At 39.6% G+C, this 21,932-nt stretch overlaps 1 protein-coding gene and 1 pseudogene across 3 annotated transcripts in view; one reads left to right on the plus strand and one right to left on the minus strand.

Annotated features, from left to right (window-relative positions):
- Positions 1-5,310: 5,310 nt before the first annotated feature.
- Positions 5,311-21,932, minus strand: part of LOC131748841 (paraneoplastic antigen Ma6F-like) — a 53,776-nt pseudogene continuing 37,154 nt past the window's right edge.
- The window catches only part of GABRA3 (gamma-aminobutyric acid type A receptor subunit alpha3), a 252,191-nt gene continuing 246,222 nt past the window's right edge, over positions 15,964-21,932 (plus strand). The window contains exon 1 of one of the 3 annotated variants that reach the window (XM_067023166.1): positions 15,964-16,045. The gene's annotated coding sequence lies outside the window, so the exon portion shown is untranslated. Of the gene's footprint in view, positions 16,069-16,138; positions 16,556-21,932 lie in introns of those variants that run through there. The other 2 variants (XM_067023165.1, XM_059049636.2) reach the window with 2 other exon arrangements.

A 21,932-nucleotide genomic window follows, 5' to 3' on the forward strand; every position in this document is an offset into this window, starting at 1 on the left:
CACCCTACACATACCATATATGTATATGTCCAAGAGCTTTCACAAATTCATGGAAATTGCAGGTAAGCTTCAACCACATAAAGAAACATTACAAGTACTCCAAAATCCCACCATATGCTCCCAACCACCAGCTAATCACTTTCCATGAGTAGCCACTGTTCTGATTTTTTAATAACATTACCTGTTTTTGAAGTTCATTTAAATGGAATCTTATAGTATGTTCTTTACTGTATCTGTGTTCTTACACTCAACATTATGTTTGTGATATTCATTCATGTTTTTAGGGGTGTAGATCAATGGTTCTTGAACTTTAGCATAGCATGCATCAGACTTACCGGGGGGGCTAGTTAAAACACGTATTGCTGGGTCACAGCCCCAGAGTTTGATTCAATATATCTGGGGTGGTTCACAGGAGTTTGCATTTCTAACAAGTTGTTGCTGCTGCTGCTGCTGGTCCAGAGATCACCGCTGTAAATTATTCACTCTCATTGATTTATAGCAAGGGTCAGCAAACTTTTTCTTAAAGGGCCAGGTAGCAAATAGCTTAATACTTGTGGGCCAAGAGGCAAAATTGATAATATTATGTAGGTAATTATATAACTATTTAAAATGTAATCATTTAAAAATGTAACATTCTTAGCTCAGAGGCTATAACAACAGTGGGATGGTCAAATTTGTCCTGTGGGCCACAATTTGTTGACTGCTGATCTATAGTATATCATTATGTCACTAAATTACAATTTGTTTATCCTTGAAACTGTTGATAGGGACTTGGGTAGTATCCAAATTGTTTGGCTCTTACATTTAATACTTCTGTGAGAATTCTTGAATATGGCTTTTGGTGAAGATATATATGCATTTCTGTTGAGTATATACTCTAGAGTAGAATAGCTATGTAATATGGGTATGCATATCTTAAACTTTTAGAAGAAATTGCCAAAGAGTTTTCCAAACTGTTTGTATTAATTTGTGCTCCCACCAGCAATATGTGAGAATTATTGTTGCTCCACATCAGTGGTGTTCTGGAGGCAGGCCATACTGTCTTTCAAGAGCCAATTGTGAGTGTCTCTTCCCAACTGTGTGTTCAATGACCTCAGGATGGTTGATTGAAATTGGCTGTGGTTGTAGTATGTACACTGTTGAGAGTAGAAACTACAAAAATCATGGCTTCTATTTATTTTTTTAGAAACCCAGTTGTTAAACATTTGCCAGCATACCATTGTTACACATTTTTGCCAATATTGGGTATTTTATATTTTTCATTTACATTTTAACCATTCAAGTGAGGATGTAGTGGTATCTCTTTTAATTTGCTTATTTGCTTCTCTCTGATGAGAATGAATTTGAACACCTTTTCAAATATATTGGATATTTGAATATCCTTTTTTGGTGGAGTTCTGTTCAAGTCATTTGCCTATTTTCTCTAGACGGTTGTCTTTTTCTTATTGTTTTGTAGGAGTCCTTTGTATTTTCTTGATATAAGTTGTTTGCCAGATATGTGTATTTCAAATGTCATCTCCCATCCTGTGGATTGCTTTTTCATTTTTTATTCATGTGTTTTGATGAACAGATCTTAATTTTAATGTGGCCTAAGTTATCAATTTTTTTCTTTCATCATTAGTGCTTTTTCTGTCCTGTTTAAAAAATATTTTCCTATACCAAAGTCACAAGGAGATTTTTCCTTAGTGGTATTTTTCTATAAAAGATTGTTTTATATACATATATATATATATATATATATATATATATATACATACACATACACACACACACAAAATGGAATACTACTCATTCATACAAAAAGAATGAAATCCTGTCACTTGCAACAACATGGATGGACCTTGGAGGTATTATGCTAAGTGAAATAAATGAGATGGAGAAAGACGAGCACTGTATTATTTCACTCATATGTGGAATACAAAAAACAAGACAAATGAACAAACAAAATAAAACAAAACAAACTCATAGATACAGAGAACAGATTAGCAGTTACCAGAGGGGAAGGGGGTTGGGGGGGTGGGTGAAATGGGTGAAGGGAGTCAACTGTACTGGGGATGGATGGCAACTAGCTTTGTTGTGGTAATCACTCTGTAGTGTATACAGATATCAAACGATATTGCTGTACACCTGAAACTTATATAAAAGATTTATTGTTTTATTTTTAGCATAAAACTGCAATTCATTTGCAATTCATATGGTATGTTTGGGATATAATTGCAGTTGAAAGACTATACTTTCACCTCTGCACTGCAATATCACCTTAATAAAAACATCATGTGATACTATATGCCTGAACACTTTACTTTTTTTCATTATACACATGGTCATTCCAAATAGTATATCCTTGCACCAATATCACAGTGTCTTACTAACCGTAGCATGATACATAGTAGTGTAAGTCCTCCAGATTTGTTCTTTTTCTTCATGACTGCTTTTGGCTATTTTAGCCCTTTGCATTAATATATGAATTTAGAATCAGCTTGTCAATTTCTGCAAAAATCTCTGCTGGTATCTTAATTGGGTCATGAGGTAGATGAAAGATGCCCACAAATTGTTTGACACCTCTCATAGAGGACTACAATGTCATCATCTTTGATTGATCCCCTTTATAATTTTGAAATATCTCTCTTTATCTCTAGTACTGCTGCTTACTTTTTCTGATACTAATATAATAATACAAGGTGTTTTTGGTCAATTATTTCATGGTATATCATTTTTGTCCTTTTATATTCAATTTTTTGGCATCTTAACATTTAAAGTTCACCTCTTGTAACTTGCATATATTTGGGCTTTCTAAAATCCAATCTGACAATCTTAGTGTTTTACTTGGGAATATTTGGTTTATTTATAGTTAATTGCTCACATAATTTGATTTAGAGTATATTTACCACCTATTGATACATTTTCTATTTGAGTCTTTTTTTATATTCCTTTTTTCCTTCATTCTTGCCTCCTTTTAGATTAATCAACATTTTAATTTTGTATATTCCCTCTAATAACTTCAGTTATACCATCTTCTCAGTTATATCTTCTTCTTTTAGTAATTACCTTAGAAAGTGTAGCAGGAATCTCTGACTTATCACCATTTAATGGAAATTATTTGTACCACTTCTCTGATGCTGCTAGAACCTTTAAACTCCATTCATCCGTTTCTCAGCTTTTGCATTATTTCTATCAAGCATTTTAACTTTACATATAATTTAAACTCTATACAATATTACAATTATTGTAAATATTCACTTATATTTACCATGTTTCTGTCTGGGATCATTTTCCTTTTTTCCTGAATAATTGTCTTTGCTTTTTTTCTTGTAGTGTTGGTCTGCTGGTGAGGAATTCCTTCAGTCTTTGTTTATCTGAAACACTCTTTATGTCACCTACATTGCTGAAGAATATTTTCTTTGGATATATAATTCTATGTTGGTAGTTCTGTGTGTTTATTTTTACTTTAGCACTTTAAAAATGTCATAACATTGCCTTCTGACTTGTGTTGTTTCTTTTGAGAAGTCTGCCTTCATTTCAATATTGTTCCCTTGAACGTAGTGTCTTTTATTTTTCTGGCTGCTTAAAGATCTTCTTTGCATCTTTGGTTTTTAACACCTTGACTATGATGTGCCTAGGTGTGGATTTCTTTTTGTTTATCCTGCTTATCCTGTTCACTAAGGTTCTTGATTCTGTGGGTTTATGTCTTTCCTTAGTTTTGTAAACTTTTTGGATGTTGTCTGAATGTTGCTTCTACCCCATTCTTTCTCTTCTCCCATTACATGTATGTTATATCTTGACTGTGTCCTACGTCTCTTATTCTCTGTATTGTTTTTTTCCAATTCATTTTTGTGCTTCAGTTTTAGTATTTTCTGTTAATTTAGTTTCTAGTTATATAATCCTGTTCTTTGGCATCAATCATCCTGTTAAACCCATGCACTGAATTCTTAGTTTTTCCCTTCTAGGATATCCAATTGATTCTTATATTAATTAATTAAAATTCTCTATAAAATTTCTTGATTTTTTCATATCTTTTCCTCTATTTCTTTTAAAATGTTAATCACAGCTAATTTTAAACTAATTTTCTGATGATTTCAATATCTAGATCATCTGTCTCTCTGCATCTCTTTTTAAATATTTTCTCTTGAGGTAATATGCCATATCACCTTAACTCTTTGCATTTCTAGTGTTTTTTATTTTATTATTTTATTTTAGGGTTCATTCTTGGTGTAGTATATTCTATGGACAAATCTATAATATGGTAATACCCCTACATATGAGCAAGTTCAATTCTGAGAGCATGTTCATAAGTCCAATTTGTTCATAAGTCTTAGATACCCAACTAAAACAGTTGGCTATATAGTACAGTACTGTAATAGGTTTATAATACTTTTCACACAAATAATACATAAAAAACTAACAAACAAAAAAATAAAACATTTAAAATCTTACAGTACAGTACCTTGAAAAGTACAGTAGTACAGTACAACAGCTGGCTTCCAAGGGCTGGCATCGAGTGAACAGTCAAGAAGAGGCCCCACGGGGGGCTGCTCACCAGGACGATGGGTGCTGGCAATGCCTGTACCCCCCAACGCAGGCCCTCCCCCTGTGGCTCACATGCCCGGGGCCTGGCCCTGCCCTATGGTGGGCACAGGACAGTTCCACAGCAGGGCACGTGCCACTGAGCTGAAGATGTGGACTTCCGAGGAACAATGGGGTGGCCCAGCAGAGCACAGGCCCCGGGGGACCTCCCGCAGACCTCCTGCAGCCCCGGTCCAGGTCTTCCTTCCCAAGGTCCCAGGGTGGGCTGCCAAGTCCTGAGGTGGGCGCTGGCTGTGACCTCGTCCATCCCGTCCTTCCTGCCGGCTCCTGGGACTGGGCTCGGGGTCTCCGTGCCGGGCCGGAGCGGGGGGAACTGCTCATAGGAGAACACACGCACATTTCCACAACAACAGGCAGCGCTGGGCCTGAATCTATGCCCAGAAAGCACACGTTGAGCTCACGACACTGGCCCACACAGACCAGAGCCTTGGCTGGCACGTGTCGTACCTCAGGGCTCTGCGGGGGGGCGATGGCTAGGGTGTGTGTGTTGGGGGGGAGGGGAGCGGGGGCTGGGGGGTTCCTTGACACCTGGGTCCCTCTGGGGCCTACAGGGACACATTGGGGCTCGCCAGGACAGGGAGCATCCTGCCCAGGGGATGACGAACAGGGGTCCCCTCTCGGGAGGGAGGCCCAGGCACCTTGAGTGGCCCCTAACATGGGGCCAGGAGGCTGCCAGGGCTGGCCTCCCCCTGCCTCCAAGCCTGGGGGCCCCGGGGCCTGCTGAGCCTACTGGCCCGAGGACGACCCCGGGGGGCTCATCTCTGCAGCCCCGTCCTCATTTCCCGGCTCTTCTGGGACATGCTGGAGCCCCTCCTCGGCCTGCTGGCCTCCTGCCTGGGCGAGGCCCTCTGGCTCCCAGCCAGGACCTCCTGGGGCCACCAGGGAAGCACTGCTCATCCGGCCAGGCATGGGGACTCCGGGGGCATGTGAGGGTCCTGCCGGACCTAGGTCCACAGGGCCGGGAGCTCTTCCACCTTCCTGAGTGGCTGCGGAGGCCTTGCTGGTCTCCCCAGGGCCAGGGGCTGCCCTGGCGGCACCATGGTCTTCAGGGCCCACCTCGCCAGCCTTGGCAGTGCCAGCAACTGCCTCACTGGCCTCTTCAGGCTCCGGGTGGTCCTCGGCGCTACCTTCCTTGGAAAGGGCGGCCTGGGTGGAGGTATCTTCACCGGCCGGGGAGGCCTTGGTGCCATCTGCAGTGGTGCCCGCGGTGATGGCCTCATGGGCCGGGGCGGCCTGGGCTGCTGCTGCCAGGACGCCAACATCCACACGGGCCTCTTCTTCCCCTGGGAACAGCTCCCTGCTAGCCAGGGCGGCCTCCCAGGCCTCGGTCATCTGGATGAGACACAGCATCTCCACAAAACCGGGAGGCCTGGTCATCAGCTGCATCCTCAGCATCTTCTGGAGCGTGTCTTTCAGCCGGGCTCACATCAGCACCTGCCGGGCGTGCACCTGGTCCGCCACGGCCGGGAGGATGGCCCCCTTCTCCAGGGCCGACTGCAGCAGGCCTTCCAGGCGCATCATGTACGCAGAGAGAGTCTCCTGGGGCTGCTGGGCACAGGTCACGAACAAACTAAACCCAAAGTTAGCGTAAGGCAGGACATAATAAAAATTAGAGCAGAAATAAAAACAATGGAGACCAGAAAGAGAGAAATAAAAAAAGAGACCAAAAAAATTAGTAAACCCAAGAGTTAGTTTTTTGAAAAGATAAACAAAATTGACAAATATTTTTGTAGATTAAACAAGGGGGGGAGGAGACTCAAATAAACACAATTATAAATGAAAGAGGAGGCATTAAACATTGTGACTGATAGTTCAAAAATACAAAGTATCATGATAGACTGTTATAAATAATTAGATACCAACAAATTGAATAACATAAAAGAAATGGATAAATTCCTGGAAATATACAACCTACCAAGACTGAATCATGAAGAAATAGAAAATCGGAACAGAACACTAATGAGGAGAATAGAGCATTAATTCACTGAATCTTAACAAATATGTGAAGGATTAAGGCCAATCCTTCTAAAATTCTTTCAAAAAATCTAAGAGGAAGGAACACACCAAACATTTTTAGACCAGTAATACCATGATGCCATTGCCAGATAAGTAGACTTCAAGAAAAGCAAATTATATCCAATATCTCTGATTAATATAGATACAAATATTTTAACAAAATACTAACAAACCTAATTCAACAGTACGTTAACAGGATCATACACTGTGATCAAGTTGGATTTATCCCTGGGAGGCAATGGTGATTTAACGTATGCAAATCAATAAATGTGATAACCACATTAATAAAATGAAGGGTAAAAATCATATGATTATGTCAAGAAATGCAGAAAAATCACGTGAAATAATTCAACATCCTTTTACAATAAAAACTCCCAATAAATTGGGTGTAGAAGGAATGTACCTTAACATAATCAAATCCATGTATGAGAGACCCACAGCTAACATAATACTCAATGGTGAAAGATTGAAAGCTTTTTCTCTAAGATTGGGATAAGTGTGCCCACTCTCACCACTCCTATTCAATATCTTACTGGAAATCCTATCCAGAGCAACTAGGCAAGAAAAAGAAATAAAAGGCATCCAAATCAGCAAGGAAGAAGTTAAATTTTTTCTGTTTGCAGATGACATAATCTTATATATAGAAAATGCTAAAATTTCCACAAAAATTATTAGAACTAATAAATGAATTAAGCAAAGTTGTAGGATACGAAATCAACAAAGATCAGTTATATTTCTGAACCCTAAAAATGAACTATCTGTAAAAGTAATTTAGAAAACAATCCCATTCACAATAGCATCAAAAACAATAATATTCTTAGGAATAAATTTAACCAAGGAGGTGAAAGGTTTATATATTGAAAACAATAAGACATTGATGAAAGAAATTGAAGAAACACAAACACAAATAAATGGAAAGATATCCCATATATATGGATCAGAAGAATTAATATTGTAAAATGTCCATATGACTCAAAGCTATCTATAGATTCAGTGCAATCCTTATCAAAATTTTAATGGCATTTTTCACACAAATAGAAAACATTCTAAAATCTGTATGGAATCATCAAAGTCTCTGATTCACCAAAACAATCCCGAGAAAGAATATCAAAGATGGAGGCATCACACGTCCTGATTTTAAACTATATTACAAAGCTATAGTAATCAAATCAGTATGGTACTGGCATAAAAACAGACACACAGACCAATGAAACAGAGCTGAGAGTCCCAGACATAAACCTATGCATATATTGTCAACTTATATTTGACAAGGGAGGCAAGAATACTCAATGGGGAAATGATAGTCTTTTCAGTAAATGGTGTTGGAAAACCATATATTTCATGCAAAAGAGTGAAACTGGACCCCTATCTTACACCACTCATAAACATTAACTTGAAGTGGATTAAATCTTAAATGTAAGATCTGAAACCATAAAAGTTCTAGAAAAAACAGAGGGAAAAATCCCCTGGACATTGGGGTTGGCAATGAATTTTTTGGATATGACACCAAAGCACAAACAACAAATCAGAAGTCAACAAATGGCAACACATCAAACTAAAAAGCTTCTGCACAGCAAAAGAAACAATAAACACAATGAAAAGGCAGCCTACAGAATGGGAGAAAATATTTACAAACCATAATATATCTGATAAGAGGTTAAAATCCAAAACATTAAAAAAAGCTCATAGTACTCAATAGTAAAAACAAAACAAATAATCCAATTAATCATGGGCAAAGGACCTGAATCAACATTTTTACAAAGAAGACATACAAATGGCTAACAGGTACATGAAAATGTGTTCAACAAAAAAAAAATATTTAGGGAAATGCCAATCAAAATTACAATGAGATATCAGCTCACACTTGTTAGAATGGCTATTATCAAAAACCAAGAGATAACCAGTTTTGGCAAGAATGTGGAGAAAAGGGAACTGTTGTGCACTGTTGATGGGACTGTAAATTGGTGTAGCCATCATGGTAAACAGTATGGAGGTTCTTCAAAAAATTAAAAATAGAGCTACCATATGATTCATCAGTTCCACCTCTGGGTACATATTTGAAGGAAGTGACATTAGTAACTTCAAGAGATATCTGCACCCTAATGTCCATTGCAGCATTATTCACAATAGCCAAGACATGGAAACAACCTAAGTGTCCACTGACAAATGAATTGATAAAGAAAATGTGGTGCATATATGCAATGGAATATTACTAAGCCATAAAAAAGAAGGAAATCCTGATATTTATGGCAACATGAATGAACTGTAAGGTCATTATGCTCAGTGAAATAATCAGGCAGAGAAAGACAAATTCTGTATGACCTCACTTATATGTGGAATCTAAAAAAGTGAACTCATTGAAACTGAGGGTAGATTGGTGTTTGCCAGGGGCTGGGCAAAAATTGAAAAGGAGGGAACACTCCTAAACTCGTTTTATGAGGCCAGACAGATAAGCACAGTACAAGGAAAAAACTGTAGACCAATATCCCTGATGAATATATTGATAGATGCAAAAATTCTCAACAAAATATTAGCAAACTGAATTCAACAGTGCAATGAAAGGATCACACACCACGACCAAGTGGGATTTATCCCTGGGCTGCAAGGATGGTTCAACATACACAAATCAATAATTGTGATAAACCACATTAATAGAATGAAAGACAAAAATGATATGATCATCTCAATAGATACAGGAAAAGCATTTTACAAAATACAGCATCCTTTCATGATAAAAATCCTCAACAAATTGGGTATAGAAGGAATGTACCTCAACATAATAAAGGTCATATATGACAAACCCACAGCTATCATCGTACTCAACAATGAAAGATTAAAAGCTTTCTCTAAGATTAGGAACAAGAGAAGGGTGCCCACTCTCACCACTCTTATTCAACATAGTACTAGGTAGAAGTCCTAGCTAGAGCAATCAAGCAAGACAAAGAAATAAAAAACACCCAAAAAGGAAAAGAAGAAGCAAATTGTCATTATTTGCAGATGATATAATCTTAGGTATAGAAAGTCCTAAAGACTCAACCAAAAAACTTTTGGAACTAATCAAAAAGTTCAGTAAAATTTCAGGATATAAAAATCAGTTGTATTTCTATAAACTAACAACATAATATCTGAAAAAGAAATAAAGAAAACTATCCCATTCACAATAGCATCAAAACCAGTAATATACTTAGGAATAAAGTTAACCAAGGAAGTGAAAGATCTGTACAATGAAAACTAAAGGACTTTGATCAAAGAAATTGAATAAGACACAAACAAATGGAAAAATATCCTTTGTTCATGGATGGGAAGAATTAATATTGTAAAAATGTCTATACTACCCAAAGCCATACATGGATGCAATGCAATCCCTACCAAAATTCCAATGGCATTTTTCACAAAATAGTAAAACAATGCTAAAATTGCATGGAAACACAAAAGACCCTGAATATCCAAAGCAATCCTGAGAAAGAAGAACAAAGCCAGAGACTCCACACTTCCTGATTTCAAACTATACTATAAAGCTCTTGTAATTAAAACAAGATTTTTTCCTTTATCTTTGATTTTCTGTAGTGTGAAAATGATATGCCTAGGTACAGTTTTTTAACATTTTTCATGTGTGGTGTTCTCTGAACTCCCAGATCTGTGGTTTGGTGTCTGACAATATTTTGGGGAAATTATCAGTCATTATTGTTTCAAATATTTCTTTGGTTCCTCTCTTCTCCATCTGGTACTCCCATTATGCATATGTTACAATTTTTATAGTTGTCTCAAATCCTTGGATATTCTGTTCTACTTTTTTCAGTCTTTGCTTCTCAGTTTTGGACAAAATTTTCTGTTGATATATCCTCTAGCTCAGAGTTTTTTTTCTTATCTGTGTCCAGTCTACTAATAAGCCCATCAAAGTCATTCTCCACTTCTGTTACAATGTTTTTGATCTCTAGCACTTATTTTTCGTTCTTTCTTAGGATTTCCATCTCTTTGCTTATATTGCCCATGTGTTCTTGCATGCTGTCTACTTTATCCTTGAGAGCCCTTACATATTAATCAGAGTTGTTTTAAATTCCTGGTCTGATAATTCCAACATCTTTGTCATGCCTCTTTGTAATGCTTGCTCTGTCTCTTCAAATTGTGATTTTTGCCTTTTGGCATGCCTTATAATCTTTTCTTGATTGTTGGATGTGATATACTGGGTATAGGGAACTGCTGCATATAGGCCTGTAGAATTGCTGTGGTGAGATATGGGGGGAAGGGAAGTATTATACATTCCTATGATTAGGTCTCAGCCTTTAGTAAGCCTATGTCCCTGCACTGTGAACTTCACAAATGCTTTTCAGTATTTTTCACCCCGCTTAGTTGTGTCAGGATGGCTAGAGTGTGATGGAGTTGGGTATTTTTCTTTTTCCACACAAAAGACAGAGATGAATAAAGTTGGATATTTCCCTTTCCCCAGGTCAGTTAGGCTTTGATAATACTCCAGAAGGTTGGGCTCTGGTTAACTACGTCCTCCTAAGGGCAGGCCTTATTAAGAACAGAGTACTCCGGTGTATTTCAAAATGGTTCCTTTGCCCCTCCTCCTGGTAGAGGAAGCAGGAGGGACTTTTTCTCCAATATTTATTGTGAGAACATGATTAAGTTCCTAGAGGTAAATTTCACAATATTGTGGAGGCTCCCCTATTACTGGGTGCCCCTGGAATTTTTAATTCTCATACTTGTCCACACTGAGCCTCCAGCAATTCATCAATTAACCCAGCATTGGATCCCCTGGCAGTTTCAGCTAGTGAGTCTCTGCTGTGGTAAGCTTTAACTCCTTGTATTCGCCTCTTATCTCTCCAGTCTTGGAGGCAGAAGTTTGCCTTGTGTACTTGCCTATCTTATGTATCCAAGAGGTATTATTTTTTCATTTTGTTCAAGGTTTACTTTCTGTTAGGATGGAGTGGTGACTACCAAATTCCTTACACGGAGAACTGGAAATTGGAGGTCCACCTTAACTTTTCAAAGTTTGCTTAGAGTCAATGTTGCTGGATGTATTGATAGATTTTTTTTCTTAAATTTCAGCACTTTAAAGATACCTTTTTTTTTCTGATGAGAAGTCAATGGTCAATTATATTATTGTTCCTCAGGCTGTTATTTTTTTCTGGATTCTTTCAAGATTTTCCCTTAGTATTTGGTTTTCATGTAGCTTGACTGTGATGTGCCTGGGTATTCTGCTTGGCGTTCACTGAGCTCCTTGAATCTGTAAATTTATGTTTCATTATATTTGGAAATAGTTCAGGCATTATTTTTCAAATATTTTTCCTTCTTCTTCTTCTTCTTCTGTTTTTTGCCTTCTGGGACTCCAGTTACATTTATGTTAGAACTTTGATATTATCTAACAGATCACTGAGACTCTATTAATCTTTTTCAATATTTTCTGTGTACTTCAGATTGAATAATATCTATTAATTTGCCTTCAAGTTAATTTACTCTTCTTTCATTTTCAATCTACTAAGTCCACCCCATGACCTTTACTTTAGATTTTTAATTTTCAGTTCTAGAATTGGCATCTGTTGTTTCTTTTTAATTGTTTCTATACCTCTGATATAATTTTCTATTTGTTCATTAAAAATGTGCTTTCCTTTATTTCCATTAGTGTAGTTATGATAGATGACTTAAAATCCTTTTCTGCTAATTTCAACATCTGGTGCATCTTAGGGCTGGTCTCCACTGACTGACTGCCTTTTCTCTTGAGTATAGGTTATATTTTCCTGTTTCTTATTTTTCCCTAGCAATTTTGGAGTATACCCTAAATTTTGTGAATGATATATATAGGATATCTATACTTTCTTTCATTTCTCTATAGAGCATTGCTTTTTTGTTTGTTTTAGTAGGCAATTAATGTGGCTGAACTGAAACACAAAACTCTCCTTTGTGGTGGGCAGCACTGAAAATTCTGTTTAATTTTTTCAGCTTTATTTAGGCTCTTTGGAATCTGTCACCACATGTATCATTTATGGCTCCATCAGCGATTTGGGCAGTTTATACACAGAATTGGGGTCTCCCACTCTGTAGTTCTCTCCATTATTGGATTTCTCTCATCGTTTTCCAGCTTCAGTTGTCATCCTGAACTCTGTCTTCTGGTTCTGCAAGCCACAAGGACTGTGAGCAGTCGTGTTACATAGCCAAATATCACTGGCTTGTCACAGCCAACTCTGCACCTCTCCTCTCAAATTCATGTTGATAGAGTTGGCCAGGGTGGGAGTATTTACACTCTGGACATTGGGAAATACTATGGATCAGGCTTTTATTTATTTTTTCCTGGAGATCCAGTTGTTAAACATTTAACAGCTGCAACACCTACTTGTAGTTTCTCTAGAATTTTAGTTATTGCTTTGGCCTGGGGCCTGCCGTCAGGCAGACATTTTTTAAAAAGGGCAAACTCACTTAGTATTGCTCCTTTCTTTCAATTGTCAACTCTTCCAATTTATGACTACTTATGATTAATTTCCAATGCATTCGGATTATTGTTTTTTGTCCAGAGTTTATTATTGCTATCTGCAGCAGAATTGGTTTCACAGAAACTGCTCCACCACTACCAGAAGTGGTCCTAGTAAAATTTTTTTGTGGTTTGCAGTGAACTGAGAACATTTATGAAAATGCTATTAATTTTTAAGCTATTAATACAGTTAAAATTGTATGACTTAAATTATAGTTTTTGTTATGAGAGTATCTTCATCTAACTTATTTGGATTAAAATATCTTTTCTTTTGAAAATGATGGTGCCCTAGATGGTTTATTTGTTTAGTATCTTCATCTGCCAAAAGCAAAACTTGGCCACTGTAGTGGGTTGAATAGTGTCTCCCCAAAATTCATGTCCACTCATAACCTAAGGATGTGATCTTATTAGGATGTGTAGTCTCTGCAGAAGTAATTAGTTAAATATCTTGAGAAGAAATCATCCTGGATTTAGGCTGGGACCTAAATCCTATGACTGGTGTCTTTATAAGGGAAAAAACAGGGAAATTGGGTCACACAGAGACACAGGAGAAGACAATTTGAAGACTGAGGCAGAGATTGGAGTGATGCTTCTATAAGCCAAGGAATTCCAGGAGCCACCAGAAGCTGGAAGAGTCAAGGAAAGATTCTCCTCTGGAGCTTTTAGGGAAAGTCAGGCCTTGCTAACACCTTAACGTCAGACTTCTGGCCTCCAGAATTATGAGACAATAAACTTCTGTTGTTTTAAGCCACCAAATTTATGGTAATTTGTTATGGCAACCCTATGAAATAATACAGCAATGTATGACGGTTCATAATATTTCCTTTTGCCATTTTGCTAATCCAAATCCAATGGGCATTTATGCAAACAAATGTACAAAAAAATACGTACCTCTGCAGGAAGGAGTGTGCATAGTTATGTGCCCACATACACTTGCTTTATGTATAACTTACACGTTGCTTTGGTAGACAAAAATACTGTACCTGGGGTCAGCAGTCTGGATGAGGGTCTTGGTTCTGTCACTAATTCACTATGACGTTGTGTGAGCTATATTTTTTCTTCAGGCCAGCTTCTCCTTCTGCAAAATGAGATGGTTATCTTTTAAAATTATTTTTATTGCAGTATAGTTGCTTTACAATGTTGTGTTAGTTTCTGCTGTACAGCAAAGTGAATCAGCTATATGTATACATATAGCCCCTCTCTTTTGGATTTCCTTCCCATTTAGGTCACCACAGAGCACTGAGCAGAGTTCCCTGTGCTCTACAGTAGGTTCTCATTAGTTATCTAGTTTATACATAGTAGTGTATACATGTCAATCCTAATCTCCCAGTTCATCCCACCCCCCATTCCTCCCCTGGTATCCATACGTCTGTTCTCTACATCGGTGTCTCTATTTCTGCTTTGCAGATAAGTTCATCTGTATCATTTTTCTAGATTCCACATATAAGTGATATTATACAATATTTGTCTTTCTGTGTCTGACTTACTTCACTTTGTATGACAGTCTCTAGGTCCATCCATGTCTCTTCAGATTGCACAATTCAAAAAGATACATGCACCCCAATGTTCATTGCAGCACTATTTACAATAGCCAGGACATGGAAGCAATGCAAATGTCCATCAACAGAAGAATGGATAAGAAGATGTGGTACATATATACAATGGAATATTACCCAGCCATAAAAAGGAAGGAGATGGTTATCTTTATGGGTCCTTCCAGCTCAGTGACTGAGCCTATGGATCCCTGTCTCTCTATATACTCAGTATATGGGTATATGCATATAGTCAGAGTGGAGCATGGGTGCCTCAATGAACAGAAGTAGAGAGTATTAGGATTTTTTTTTTGCAGGGGGAGGGAACCAAACAGGATAGTGGTTTAGATAGAAATAGCACACCGTGGGAAAAATTTTAAATGCCTTCCATGTCCCAGTCACTACATACATGTTGAGGTCAGTACACTTAACACACATAATAAAACACATGTTCAATGAGATGCCCTAAAGGACCACTTTGATTCTCTGACTAAATGGCCTGAAAAACCACAGTATGAGGGGTTCGATTAAGCAAACTTTTATGCTAATCATTATATATAGGTAGAAGCTGAATTCTTTGTCAGGAGCGGCTCTTTACACATATGTTCCTATTTATATGGCTCCTGAAATGCTCAAAAGGGAATGTTGTGTCCGTATGATCTGGGGTCCCATTTGGGGACTCACCTTTGGAGAACCTTTTAAAGTTGGTAGTCTATATTTCACTCTTCACAGGTAACTCCTTCACCTGGAATCTTCCCGTCTTAGAGCCTAGATTGTTAGGTGTGAAAGGGTTTTTCAAGATCATGTACATCCATTGCCATTCGTTTTACCATTGAGGATAATGAGGGCCAGATTGAAGAAGTGACTTGTCAAAGGTAATAGTCATGTAATTTTCCGAGGCAGGACTCAGACCTAAGTTCCTTTACTTTATTCTCAGTCTAGGTCTTTTTCTATCCCCTGTTGTATTGTTACTATACTTTACCCAGGTTTTTTCCCCCAATGGGAATATAATTCTTTTATACTTTGAGTTAATTCATCTCATTCCCTCTCTTCTTCCTCCTTGCACAACCTCACACACTTACATACACCCATATTCCCTTCAGAGGTTTTTGAAAGGAAAGCATTGTGATTCAGCTGCTTGTCTGTTTTGCCTAGAGGTAAGCTCCAGCTGACCGTTGTTTTGGGTCTACACTCTTCTACTTAGTTGGGGGTGGGGGTGGCAGTTAGGTCATTGGCAGATCAGTGTGGCTCAACCCTTTCTTCTTAGTGAAGTGGGAATGGGAACCTCTTTGATGTAATTTTTTTCCGCTCATTATCGTCCTCAGAGATGTATGTGAACAGACAGATTTGTCAAACCTTTATTTGGAGCCTGGGCTAAGAAGGCGCGCCCAAAGGGATGTAAGGGAGACAGACCACTCATCTTCCGTCTTGGAGCAGCTAGCTAGTAAGCATCACATGTCAACTACGGTAATCCATACTTCCTTTATCCTCCTACTCGCTCTTACCCTTTTGCTCTCTTTCCCTTCCCTTTGCCCTTCCCCTTCTCTCCGAGTTTCCCTCTATTTCTCTGCTGGATACCTTAAAGGATAAAATACTACTTTAGGCTTTCCTAAAACAAGCACAGATCCAAACCTTTGCAGCGCTGTTTGCTGAGCCCCAGCACAGCCGCGTGCTCAGCACCAAACAGTGGTGATTCCAAAACCAGCAAAGGGGGAGGGGAAGAGGGAAGGGAGGGGGGGAGAGAGAGAGAGAGAGAGAGAGAGGGAGGGGGAGAGAGAGAGGGAGAGAGAGCGTGAGCGCGCGCAAGCTAGCGAGCAAACCAGAGAGAGAGAAGAGAGAGAGACCCAGAGAAAGAGAAGAGGAAGCCGAGCTCTGTGAGGGCTGAACGTCCAACTTGTTTCAGTTCATTCAGCCTTCTCTTCTCTCCGCTTCGGGGAAGTGACCGTGGCGCTTGGTAAGAAACATAGCTTTCCCTACTTCCCCCTCCCCCAAGCTCAGGTCTCCTTTACCGATAGCATCTCCCGCCCCCCCCCCCCCCCCCCCGTTCTGAGAGTCTCCTTGGGTTGGCCAGCGAGGCGAGACACGCTCTGCAGCTGTGATGCTATCCTGGGTTCCCCAGTGGTGCTGGTGGAAACCCAGAGTCGGCATCTGGGCAGGGAGGCACAGGGGTAAAACCTGATTTGAGGAAGGGGGGTTGCGATGTGGTGTATGCGCTATTTGCTTCATTGTCAGTGAATTGTTTTGTTCCTCTTTGGAAGCAGGTCAGCATTGACCTTGCAAATTGCTTGGGGGGCCGGCAGCTGCTGCAGAAAGCCATCCAGTGGCCCCTAGCCAGAGCAGAAAGCACTGTCATGACCCCCCAGACAGCCCTAGGCACAGGGATGGGGTAATGGCTGGAGCTTCCTTTCTCCTTTAACTCTTTCTCTGCAGCTGCTTCTCATTGCTGGAAATGAGAAAGAAGGAGAATGCCGTGCAGGCTCTTTCCCTATCTCCCTATTGTAACTCCCCCAGATGCAAGTGAGTAGAAAGTTGTAAATAACTGTTGCCTTTGAAAGCAGGTTGAGACCTCCCCCCTTCCTTTAAGAGGCTCATTGTAGGGTTGGGCCTGAGTTCCTTCACAAACTTGGGAGGCTTCCCTTGCTTCTCGGTGGGAAGCCCCTATTGCCTGTCCACTCCCCATTCCAGGTAGTTGAGCTGACAGACCAGACCAGGGATTCAGATATCCCACCCCATCCTACTGGCAGGCATGGTATTAGGTCCAGCTGTGTCCTTGGGAGGGAAGAAACACCTGATGGTTTGTTTGGAACTGGATTTCCAGTTTGCTGCTCCTCTGGCTGTGGCTTCGGCTGGCATAGGCAGGAGGACTGGGGGAGGGGTGGTTCTTGGATTGAGAGAGAGAGATTGAGAGAGAGATTGAGAGAGAGAAAGAGAGAGAGAGAGAGAGAGAGAGAGCAAGCAGGGTGAAGAGCCAGGTTTCCTGGTATGAATGGTATGATTTATTGAGGGTCAGCAGGTTCTGGATGTCTGTGGCTATGCAAGGGTTGGCTAAAGCTCTTGTACTATAGCCCCTCTGAACTGTCAGGGGTACAGATCTGGTTGCTTGATGGGGGCTTTTGTGAGTTGGCAACACTGCCATACCCATGGTACGAATTATAACACCCACAATACCAACTGCTAACATTGTTGAGTGTTTAGAATGTTTTGTATCTTGGGCTGAGAGTTTAATATGAATTATTCTTACATTAACCCTATGAATCAGATGCTATTGTTATCCTTGGTTTACTGATGAGGAAACTGAGGCACAGAGAGGTTCAGCAATTAAATGACCTGACTGGGAATTAAAACACAGGCAACCTGGTTCCAGAATGCATGGTCTTGACCATTAAGCACTACTGCCTCCTTGGGGAGAATTTCGCATCCTTGTATGTTAGGCAAGTGTAAGTATAGTAGGAAGGGTGCTGCTTGACAATTTTTTTTGAAAGTAGTAGAGTACTTTGTGTAAAGTAACAGGAACTTAAGAGTGTGGCATAGTGGAGCCAGGCCTCATCTGGGTTTCCTGGAAGGACTGGGTTTCCTTGGACAGCCTGCTTTCCTTTGAAAAGAATGCCAGGAAAGACTTCATTTTACACTGTCATAGTCTCATCCATCTCACATCCAGCAAAAGACTTCTTTTGGGACCAGATCTTTTTTTTTTTTTTTTTTAACATCTTTACTGGAGTGTAATTGCTTTACAATGGTGTGTTAGTTTCTGCTGTATAACAAAGTGAATCAGCTATAGTACACATATATCCTCATATCTCCTCCCTCTTGCCCTCCCACCCTCCCTATCCCACCCTTTTGGTGGTTACGAAGCACCGAGCTGATCTCCCTGTGCTACGCAGCTGCTTCCCACTAGCTATGTATTTTACGTTCGGTAGTGTATGTCCTTGCCAGTCTTTCACTTCTCCCCAGCTTACCCATCCCCCTCCCCGTGTCCTCAAGTCCGTTCTCTATGTCTGCGTCTTTATTCCTGTCCCGCCCCGAGGTTCTTCAGAATCATTTTTTTTAGATTCCATATATATGTGTTAGCATATATTTGTCTTTCTTTTCTTTTCTCCATTATTTGTTTTTCTCTTTCTGACTTACTTCACTCTGTACGACAGACTCTAGGTCCATCCACCTCACTACAAATAATTTCGTTTCTTTTATGGCTGAGTAATATTCCCTTGTATATATGTGCCCCATCTTCTTTAAGATGTCACACATCTTAAAGAAGTGCGACACTTCTTTAAGTGTCAGTGGACACTTAGGTTGCTTCCATGTGGGACCAGATCTTTCTCTTATTTTCTGAGAGCTTAGAGTCACCTTGTTCTGAAAATTTTAGAATCCTAAAACCTTGGAACTGGAAGGATCCCTAAAGTTTATTAAGCTTTACTTCTCCACCCAGTTCTTGAATTTGTCCTAAGCATCCAATTCATTGACTCATTTCTAGTTGAACTCCCTGCAGTGACAGAGCGCTCACTAGGTGGCTCTTTCTATATTTAAGCAATGCTGGTTGTCAGGAAGTTATCCCCATTATAAGCCAAGATCTGTCTCCCTGTAACTTCTGTTCATTGGTTCTTTGGGACTGTCTAGAACACACTTGCTTCGTAATAACAGCTCCTCAGAGAGTTGAAGATAGCCGCCTCTCTCCCCTCAAGGCTTGAGTCTGAAGGGTCCACCAGAAAGGGATCGTCATTTGCCTCATTTTGGGGACTAGACTTTTATTCATGTCGCCTATTATCCCATTCTCTTGGCTGTCAGCCACCAACTGGTCATACTGAGTTTTCTAGAGCAGCCTTGATATTGTATGTTCTCTTCCTTGGAAAAGCTTGCTGTCTGTTCTCAGGTGGACTGATGTAAACAAAGAAGGTCTCTGTTCTTTTCCTAAAACCCAGAAATCAGCGCTATTTCTTCTGAAGCCCCAGAATATCCATATAGCAGCCGGATAATAGGCATGTGGGAAGATCTGGGAAGAAAGGGTTAGGGGTCATTATAAAGGAAACACTTGAAATCGTCATGATTCAAGGTTCACAGTATATAAAACGTAGAAGAATAAATTGTTCTAGCAGAAAGTATCTTAGAAACAATGACATCACTGAGGGGATGGTACAGACTGGGACTGGGTGCAGTGTACTAGAGTGGAAAACTGACCTGGGTATTAGGAAAGTTGAGTTCTATTGCAAGCTCTGAAAAATTGCCATTTACCTCGGGCACATGATTTCCTCTGCATGGATCTCAGCTTTTCCATCTATAAAATGATGAGGTAGACTTTATCACCAAGGGTTTCTTAGCTCTGCAATTCTCTATCTGAAGTAAATTGTAAAATCTCAGGGTTCTAAGGGACTTCAGAAATCATCTAGGCCGGTTCTTCTCAAAATTTAATGTGCAAAAGAATCCCCTGAGGATCTTGTTAAAATGTCAATTCTGATTCAGAGGGTCTGGGGTGGGACCTGAGTTTTGCATTTTAACAAGGCGACAGGTAATCCTTAACCTGCTGTTCCAGTGCTTTTCAAGCTATCTCGGTGAAGGACCAGTTTTTAAAATTTTTCCAAGCCATCACAGATGGTTACTTTAGTAAAATACATCAACTATGAATTACTAGAAAAATAAAAGACATACAAAATATAATCTCACATTTTATTGTTAGATTCAACAGACATAAAATTAATTTTTTTTCAAGTTGGGTTGCTACAATATTTTGTGAGTACGTATTCTCAATTTCTGCACTTGTGTGTTTCTCAATTTCTGTACTTAAGTCATTGTTGCCTGGTAATAAAAGTTCATAGATGAGCACTGATCCTTGGACCACATTTTGAGTAGCACTGGTCTAGGCTGCCTGCTCATCTAATTTAAGAGATGATCTTTCACCCTCAGGTTAAGTATCTCCTTTGATGGAAAACTTAATATCCTCACAAAGTAACATTACTTGGGTGTTGTGACTGCAATAAAGGTTTTTTTAAAGCTTCTATAAATTCCACTCTTAGATTATATATTCCAAGCAAGTAGGGGGCTGTGTCAGTCTGGTTTATTGTAACATCAGCCACTATCCTAGTATATGGCATAGAGTAGGTGCTTAATAAATGTTTGTTAAGTGAAAGGAACAGACTGGTTGCTGTTAGTTATGCCTTTTGGGGCCATATATTTATTTTTTTAAAAAAGGTACTTTTGTTTTCCTTCCAGCATTTGGGGGGCAATATTCATCCTATTTTACAAATTTCTTATGTTGACTAGAAGGCAAGCTCACCTGTCCCAGATAGCTACCTGGCATCGCAATTTAATTTGAAAGGAATTATAGGAAGCCAGGACAATATTTTTTACATTTTAAGTCCCAAGATTTTACCTTTAACCCAGTCATTTATTAATTCAGTCGTTCAACAGCTATTTATTCAGTGATGTGGTTAGGCACCATGCAGATGTTAGAAAGGTGAGGTAAACAAACAGGGTACTTGCTTATTTGGAGCTTATAGTTTGATGGGGAAGAGGTCGTAAATCAGATAATCACACAACTGTGTTATTTTGGTCAGCAATAAATGTTATGAAGGAAGAGTATAGGGGGTAGGGCTATGAAGGTATATAACAGAGGAAATCTGATCTAGCTTGGGGTTTAAGAAAAGCTTCCTTGAGGAAGTAATATTAAGGCTGAGTAGAGACATGGAGGTGGGTTGGGAGTGATGGAGGGGGTGGAGCAGTGTTTTAGATGAAGGGAAAAGCATGCAAGAGGGCCATGAGATAAGAGAAGCGTAGTGAATTTGGAAAATTGAACAAAAGCTGGGGTGGCTAGAATGGGACACTGTAATGATTTTGGTCTTTATTCCAGAAACAAGAGGACGGATTAAAGGCTTTTAAGCAGGGTGACTGATATGACCTAAACCGAATACATTCAGTATAAGATTATTAAGTGCACGCTATGGACCAAAGGCAATGTGGGAGATACAGACTTATTTAGGTATAGCTTCTGCCCTCCAAGATGACACAGTCAAATAGGAGAGAGAAGAAATAGACGAATAACTATAATACTATGAGAATGAGATCCACACTCATAAAAGAGAGGGAAAGGGCTTCCAGCCAAGCAAGAGTTTGGAGGATGGGAAAGGTGTTCTAAGCAGAGTCCAGAAAACCAGAAGGCATGTATTGGGAACAGTTAGTTCAGTTGCATTGGAGAGTGGTAACTATGTGATAAATGTTTTGTGAGATAGTTGGAGGGCTTGACTATAAATAATATTGAATGCTAGCTTGGAAAATTAGGACTATGCTCTATATGTAGTGGAGAGGCAACGCCCTCATTTTATGTATGAGCAAACTGATCCTGG

Source organism: Kogia breviceps, chromosome X (genome assembly GCF_026419965.1).
Source record: "Kogia breviceps isolate mKogBre1 chromosome X, mKogBre1 haplotype 1, whole genome shotgun sequence".
Classification (NCBI taxonomy): Eukaryota; Metazoa; Chordata; class Mammalia; order Artiodactyla; family Physeteridae; genus Kogia; species Kogia breviceps.